We start from the raw sequence: 9,343 nt of genomic DNA, 5'->3' as shown, positions 1-9,343 counted from the left end.
TCCCCTGAATGGACATCAATTTTCTAGCCAATTAGTGAAGCTAAATATTTTATCCTTGAATTCAGGCATCATTCTTAGTAAGAGTGAAATGTTGCTCAATGCAAAGGCCTTGCATTCTTCCCTAGAAAGAGGTCAAGTCACCAAGAAGAAAAAAGCCAAAAACAAATATGAAGACTGATGTATTAAGGCTCCAAACACCATAAAATTCAGTCAGTTTAATGATGAACAGTGATACAAAATAACTTGCTATCTCACATAAGCTTTCACCTGCTACTAGCAGCATGAGAAGGCGACAATGATTCTAACAAGAACATTTTTATAGTAGTTTCCTTTTTATAAAAGATCTGTTGAATATATTTTCTCTTCTGAGCTTCTAATAGAGATGATTTGTGCAAAATTGTAGAATAACTGAGCAGTACCACACATTTTTATTAAAATTCAATATATCATGCAACTATTACCATCAGAATGTGTAACACTCAATTCCTTTAGTATATTCCTAGACTGAAATCTGTTGTAAGCGTTATAGCTTCCTACTTTGTTAATTTTCTTAAGTCTAATCTTATACCTTATACCAGCAGTTGATACTATAAAATGTTTTTTCCTTTCGGTGATATATCTATAAATATTTTGAGAACTACAGGTTCTTTTTCTTTTCTTTAACATTCCAGCCTTTATGATACAAGTTTATTCAAGCTAATCTTTTATGGCATCAATACCTAGATAGTATACTACACTTTGATCTTTGTTAAATATTTCTAATCCTACCTGACTAGACGATTAGTGTTTAATCTAATATTAGAACTACCTTGCTGTCATATGGAAAATTTATATCCTATGAATATGGTGTTAATGAAGTAATTGAGCACTGTAGTGTTATTTGGAAAATGAAAATACTGTTCCTTTTAAAATTTTAATTTAAATTTTAAATGCAGGACTTATAATATCTGAGTATAACTAACAATTTGTTGGGATAACTCTGAACATAAACTCAGTTTAACATGGAAAATACATGGATGATGTATAAAATATTTTGAATTACATATACTGGTGTTCAAATTTCTATTGACTAAGCTAATCTATTACTATCTTTGTGTTACTTTTTTTTTCTCTTGACTTAGGAAGTTTCAAGTACGAACTGCCATACTCTTTAAAAAATATCTAGGTAACCTAGTTATATTGCTTGCTAACTTATTTGATTTACACCTTTTAATTATTAATAGTTTACCAGTTTTTACTTGATTATGTAATATTGATAACTGAGTTAAGGAAATTTTAATAATTGAGCATTAAATGGTTAGATCTAACTCAGTTTAACTTTTTCCTCTTAGAAGTATCAAAATTGAATTTGTGTTGTTTAATGACTGTTGTTACTTGGGATAATATAATGAAATATAATATTATTACATCCCTCTGCTATATTGTAATAGCTCTCAAAAAATAAATTATACAAATCTTTCATCAGTACTTGTTATTATTTCTTTTGAGATCAAGGATTAGGTGGATAAGTACTAAGTTAGATGTGGGGAATGGATGTGCCACACAAATACACAAACTTATTTTTCTAAATTCCATACCAGTTGATCAACAAAACATTATCAAACCCTCCAAATACAAAAACAGCATATAATTATGACTCAATAAAAATGATAACAATTGATTCACGCAACATTAATGGCCTTCATGATAAAAAGCAAACATTTACTTATGCATCTTATATTCCAAACTAAATCTTCTATTACTTTTCTTCAGGAAACACATATGACCAATGAACAATGGGGTAAAGACAGAGACAGAAACTGGATAAAACAAATTATAACAGCTGGGAATGACACAGCTTTTAAAGAAACAACAATTATAATAAAAATACCTTTCAAGGTGAAAATTGAAGTTGTAAGTCAGATGTTAATGGTAGATGGTGCTATTTTATTAGCTCCTACCTCTCAATTACCAAACCCATACTTTTTCTAAATATTTATGGCTCATGTATCAACCAATATTTTTTTTATATGAAGTATATAATTTACTAATGCAAGTTCCCTAATCACTATTATATTTCAGGTGGAGACTGGAATGTATTAATTAACCCTACTAATGGCAGATTGCACAAACATAACAATCATCTCAAATTACCTTAGCACTAAAAGAGTTAATGAACAACTTCAACTTAATTGATCCTTATACCTTATACCAATATGACAAATTGATAAACAGATATACATATTTTTCCATGTTATAATTCATGATGAAGAATCAATTTTTTCTTGATCTCTGAATCTCTGTCAGTGCTAGATATTATATGTAAAATATATCCTAGATCTATCTCAGACCACTTGAAAATTTCTATTAAAATTAACAGCACTAAATCAAAGCACATAAAATATAATCACTCAAATTGGACCCTCAATGCAAATTTAATTAAAAAAAAGGAAGTAATACTATAAGTTACAAACACTTTCACTCAACTAGAAAACAATATTACTAACAGTGATATACCCAATGACATACAATGGGCTGCAACAAAAGCTGTAATAAGAGGCACCCTTATTCAAAAAGTATCATTTTATAAAAGACAAGAGCATGATAAGAAACTTAAACTGGAAAAGCAAATAAAAGAAGTGGAGGAAAAACTGCAAAGTAAATACACTACTGAACTAAAAGAGACTATGTTAAACTTGCAAAAACAACTTTATTTTTTATATTTGCAAAGTCACTCTATTACAGAACTTAAATTACTCCATAAATATGCAGAGTGGGCACAAATACCTAAAAAGCATTAGCTAGATTGACCAATGTTAAAAATGCCCCCCTAGAATATCAGAAATAAATTATAAAGGCAAACTACTAGATATAGATTCTGATATTATAGGTTTTTTGAAGAGATATATATTGACGTTTACAGCCCACAAAAACAATTTAACCCTAGCCAATATGAGGAATTTATAAAAGGCTTAAAATCCCCATTTTTAAATAAAAATAAAACAATTTTCTTAAAGCAAACCTCACACTAGAAGAAATACAATGGCTTCACAACTGAACTCTACAAATAAAAATGTACCATGCAAATTTCAACTATCTTGCTAAAAGCGTTCAGCTATAATATCACTTACAGTATCTCTGACCTTTATATTAATAATTCAAAAATTATCTTAATACTTAAACCTAACTCAGAAAAAAACTAACCTGTATAATTACAGAACTTTTGCTCTTATAAACATAGATATTAAAATACTAACCTCAATATTAGCATATACATTGCTAAATATACCACCATCTATAATATCTTCTGAGCAATTCCATTTTATGAAACAAAGACTGGTCTGTGATAATACTCTAACTCTAGACACAGTAATCCAACTCTTGCCAAAGGATAAGTATCCCAGGTATGCATTAGCTGTGGATGGAAGTAAAACCTTTGAAAAGGTTAATTTGAACTTCCTTTTTAAAATTCTCCCTTGTTTTAATATGCCCCAAGAATTTATAAATATCACTAAGGTAATATATAACAATGCATCCACAATAGTCTTTCAGCTTTTCCTGGTTAGGGTTCGCCACAGCAGAACTCCTGTCTGCAAGCCCGATGCTCAACCTTCAAAGAAGGCATGAACAATGCATCCACAATGCTATGTAAAGGTTGAAGAGATAAGGAGAAAGGGGGCAACCCTATCTGGTCCAGTTGATAATTTTTAATGGTCTAGACTCTGATTTATTTAGATATAGCATTGTGGATATAACAATGCATCCACAATTCTATATCTAAATAAATCAGAATCTAAACCATTAAAAATGATCAACGGGACCAGACAGGGTTGCCCCGTTTCACCTTATCTCTTCAAACTTTACTTAGAACCATTATTGCTCTATATAGCCCAAAAAACTTTACACAAGTTACCAAATATCCAAAATATCAGTTTACAAATGTACAGCCCTTGCTGGTGATCTAAATATCTATCTTGAACTTCCCAACACTGACTTATACAAAATCTTAAAATCTATCTAAGAACTCTCATTTGAAATAAACTATAAAATTAACCCAACTAAATCTTCTATCTAGATGTATACTCTTGAAAGGTGGTTACACCAAGGCACTGGAGAATAAAGAGTTTGCTTTTGGATTTGACTTTGGTTCCTGTTTTTTGATTCCTGACTTCTGAAGATTTTGCTGTTTTGGTATTGTTTTGGATCAGAGTTGTTTCTATCTAAATCTTCTATCTTGTCTATCAACCCTTGTGGTCATAAAGAATTTGACTTCCCTGAAAGCGAAATAAGAGTTAATTACTTGCTAAAATACCTACAAATAAAATTTAAATATATACACAAAGAGCTGCTGAAAGAAAATTTACAAAAAAAACATGGGAAATTATTGAACAAGATATATCCAAGTGGAAGAATATAAATCTCTCTCACTCTTATCTAGAGCTGCCATCATAAAAATAAATATTCTTCCTAGAATCCTATGTCAGCTAAGTGTCATAAATGTAAATATCCTCAAAATTTATTTTCAAAAATGAAAACTGCTTTCTCAAAATTTATATGGTACCGGAAATCTACAAGAATTGGTTATAATAAACTTATATTACCTAAAGAAAAGGGCACCATAGGATTACCTGACTTTAAACTTTATTATGACATTATCTGTGCTAGCAAAATAATTCAAGTATTAAACTGTGATCCAACAAACCAAGAATGGTTTCCATTCTGGATCAAGATCTGGTACAATCATATAAGCTCTTTTAACATAAACCCAAAAGTAATTCCTTTTATTAAATAGGAAATATTAAAACAAAATTCACCCAACGATTAAAAACAAAATTATTATATTTCAAAAACTAATTTCACCTCTTCACCTAGAAGATACTCTTGAATTTTTGCAGCCCTTACACCTAACCCCAAACCTGAAATTAAGTAATAAGATACTAGACCTAACAAAATATCCTCAAATTAAAAATATCACAGTATGGGCAATGTACCATCTGGATAAACTTAAGTTAGCGTATTTGGGTTTCCACAATAAAAATTATAGCATACTTAGATCAAACTACTTACAAATGCTAAATTCTCAAAATTGGTGGTCAATAAGCAGGACATTAGAATGACCCAGTCAATCCTAAAAAACTTATTATGTAGAAGTAAAATGATTTCAAATGCTTATAAACTAATATCTGCAATTAAATTTCAATCTTCACTCTTATACTATAACTATTGGAAAGAAAAAAAAATAATATTACTATAGGCCAAAAACTTCAAGCAATAAAGAATACACTCAAACTTACCCCTTTTCAAAACTTAATATACACTCAATTTATGATTAATAATACTGCATACTCTACACCTGTAGTTCTAAATAAGTTCAGTTCAAAGCATTCACCAACTTGTCCCTTTTGCCATCAAGAGATGGCAGATATACTGCATATCATCTGGAGTTGCAAGAATGTTTATAAATTGTGGTGTTCATTAAAAGTAAAACTTGACAAAATGGGCTATGAAAATATTTTTTTCTTGGGAAACAGCAATTCTCCTGTTAACACCCAAAAACCTTACAAGTCTAGTCAAACATGTTCTGATGACAATATGGGCACTAATTAAATACTACAGTGCCAGAAATTGGCTAGATAGATCCAATATTACATGGGAAAATTTCAAGAATATGGCAACTAAATTTATATCTTCATATAAATGTCTTCTTCTTCATCTTTTGGCTTTTTCCCAGTTCACCACAGCCGATTACCTGTCCGCTCATGATTGGCAGTAGAGTTTTACAGTGTCGAGTTGCCAGCCCGGCCCCCAACCTTCCACAAAGGCACACACATGCATGCACTCACATCTAGGGCCAATTTAGAGTGTCCAATCCACCTACAGCATGTCTTTGGGATGTGGGAGAAAACCGGAGCACTCAAAAGAAACCCATGCGACCACAGGGAGGACATGCAGACTACACAGAGAAGGCACCACAGACAAGGATCGAACCAGAGAACCTCTTGCTGTGAGGTGACAACGCTAACCTCTGCACCACAGTGGCTGCTCATATCTTCACATAAACTTGTCACTAAAAATCAAAATAAAATATTATATTATCAGAACCACTGAGGTTATGTCTTAGAAATTATGCTCAAAGATTAATTGAAGATATCTCTTTATACTCCATCTTACTACACCCAACTACTTGGTTTCTCTTTTTACGTTTTTCTTTTTATACATATGAAAATTCCATATTAACTATCTTGCATTATATAGATGAAGGACAAAACTCAAAATTCAAATCTCATACTCTATATTATAAAAATTATTCTCACCTGTTGACTACCTTTCTCTCACTTTCTTCCTCTCTTTTTCTTATCATTCTTCTAGCAGTTGTAATCATTTTGTGACATCTGGATGTAAATAGCTGCAAATAGTTTTGGATGCACTGTTTCAGTGCTTCTACAATTTTGTGTACACCTACATACATGCCATAAATTTATATTTTAAATGTAAATCCTCTGTGGACAATGCAGATCTCTGCCTAATGAATACCACAGTATGTGTACATGCCTATTATCTTTTTTTCATGTTTGTGAATGTTTGAAAATTGTAATACTTTTATGATTTTTGTCTTTTTATAATTGTTGTTCTTCATATGTAAATCAATAAACATTATATTGGGAAAAATACAACATATCCTACTCTATTAGTAATATTAGCTATCTGGACATTAGGAGAGGTAATTGGCAAGATGGCAAATTATCCATGAGTGTATTTAGGAAAGAGACAAGAGTGAATATACTTTTACATTGGACTAGTATGCATCTCCATGCTTTTAAAAATATTGTCAAGGGTCAGATGATACACTATTCTACATTACTTACCAATGATGAACAAGTAAATGAACAATTAGATTATTTGGTACATGAATTTTGATAGAGGGAAATGGCTACACCCAGCTAGAGAATGAATGAGTGCTGTCTAAAGGTGCACCGACCTCTGAGGCTAAGCCCTTCTTTTCTTTAATAGATAGAGAGTCTAATCATTCTAACAATTTTAGGTTAAGATTTACAACAACATATAATATATATATATATATATATATATATATATATATATATATATATATATATATATACAAAGGATGATACACTCCCATATTCTACAGTTACTACATTTGCCAGCAGGAATTATGGATGAATTTGCTGGTTTTGAGTATAAAGGAGGACATTAAACCAATTATTATGTTATTAGGAGCAGAACTTTACAATTAACAATAGATTTAATCAGAAGAAAGGAAATTTTGCATGTGGAAAGTGCAAATTCTGAAAAACATATTTTATGCCCTATTAATTTTACATGTCCAGTTACTGGTAACATAACTGGATGTGTAAAATTACTGGTGAAGTATATAAATGTAACAGTTATGTAGACTGTTACTCTACCAATATAAGATATGTAGCTCTTTGTCAAGTGTGCTCTGGATTTAATGTGGGAAAGAGAAATAGAAAACTCAAGGAGCATATCTACGAGCATATTTCTAACATAAAATGCAAAATAAACACCAAAGCATTATCTAAACACATATTGTAGTCAGATTATAAACATGACTTTTAAGTTAGTAGTACTTACATTGATATTGTTAAGTAAGAGAGATGAAGAAAATATGAAACAGGACTGAATGTTTGGAGTACAGTTGGATTACAGCTCTAACAGCTGACATGTGACCAGGATTACATCATCCAGTTAGCTTTAAAATCTACACTAAAAAGTAAGCAGCAGTTGTAATTTGGCTTTATATATGAGCAATGAATGAATATATTGCTTAGTATTAGAAACTGATGTAATCTAATATAATCAATTGTTTTAATGTTCTATATTTTTATTGTATATCAGCTTACTGAACTCTAACCAATAAGACATGACACTTGAGCAGTATGTGATTCTCTCTCACTGTGCATTTACCTCTCCGTGAATGATGAATTTTTAAAAAACCTGAAGAAGCTTTGACAAAAGCATGTTCATAGGTTCATAGGTTCATAGGCAGGTACTAGGCTATTGGCCCTAGGGCCCATATAAGCCTAGCCAAATGTACCCTGGCTTTCACCACCCAAGAAAATTATTTTCCAGTGCCACTGTTGAGCAGAGCCACAGAAGTCATCCCCGGGGTGAATTTCCTATCTCCCATCCAATCATCAAGATTTTTCTTGAAGAGTGCTAATGAGGAGTTTGTTTGATATAGATAGGTAGTTTGTTCCAGAGTATGGGAAGTCTCTGGGACAGCAATCTATCCCTCCAGCATGTTCTGTTTATTGTGGTGATGAGATTTAGGTCCCTAGAGCATGTAGCTCATAAGGATTGGGATTTCTTTAAGTGGAGCATGTCTAAAAGCTCTGGGTTTGACATAGCTTTGTGTGTTAGGCAGAGATCGCTTCTGAGTAGGCAATATGCAATGGAGTAAAGCTGCAGTTTTTTGAGATGGTCTGCATAGGGCATCTCTTTGAGGCCGGTAACTCTCATTGTGAGGTATTTCTGTGGTCTTTCCAGTTGTTGTAGATGTCTTGTGAGGTACATACCAAAAGGGGCATTGTACTCTATAATAGGTCTAATGAGTGACGAGTAGAGGGGAACAATGACCTCTTTTTTCCTGGATGAAAAACCTTTTGTGATGAGGTGTGCCACATAGAAGGATTTCCTGACTACTGCAGTGATGTGATTATCAAAGGAGAGACTACTGTCCACCTGTGTCCCAAGGTCTCTTATCACACTTTCGGTGTTAAGTAGACTACCACCTATGTGGTAGTTCATGGGTACTGAGTTTTTAATAAAAGGGATGACAATGCCCTTTTTGGCATTGAGCTTGAGGCCATGGCTTTGACACCAGGCATCTATCTCAGCGAGGCCCTTTTGTAGGATGTCCACATCTTTTGGAGTTTTGATTATGGCCCCTAGTTTGCAGTCATCTGCGAACTTCATTAGCCAAAGACCTTCTGTGTTGGCCTGTACTTCAGAGAAGTAGATACCAAACAGGAGAGGACCCAGGACTGAACCCTGTGGTACTCCACTTGTCACTGGTCTGAAGTTAGATTTGGAGTCTGCTACTTTCACAGTGTGGGTTCTGTCAGTGAGGCTGTTGGCGACCCATCTTGTGACATGTTTGAGCTAGTTGGTTATTTTGTATCACTGTTTTGAATTAAGCTGATTGAATTTTATAGTGTTTTATGGTGTTTGGAGCCTCAATACATTGGTCATGAGATTTTTGGGGGCTTTTTTCTCCTTTGTGACTTGAGTTTTTCTGGACTGACTTGTCTGTGGACATCAAATGTATGGCATATCCTTTCTCCTTAATTTTTGTGTTCAGGAAAGAAAATAGGGGAGCTTA

This window comes from Protopterus annectens, chromosome 9.part0 (genome assembly GCF_019279795.1).
Source record: "Protopterus annectens isolate FY-2018-M chromosome 9.part0, PAN1.0, whole genome shotgun sequence".
NCBI lineage: Eukaryota > Metazoa > Chordata > Ceratodontiformes > Protopteridae > Protopterus > Protopterus annectens.
The sequence above is the reverse complement of the archived record's forward strand: the minus strand, read 5'-3'. Positions refer to the sequence as shown.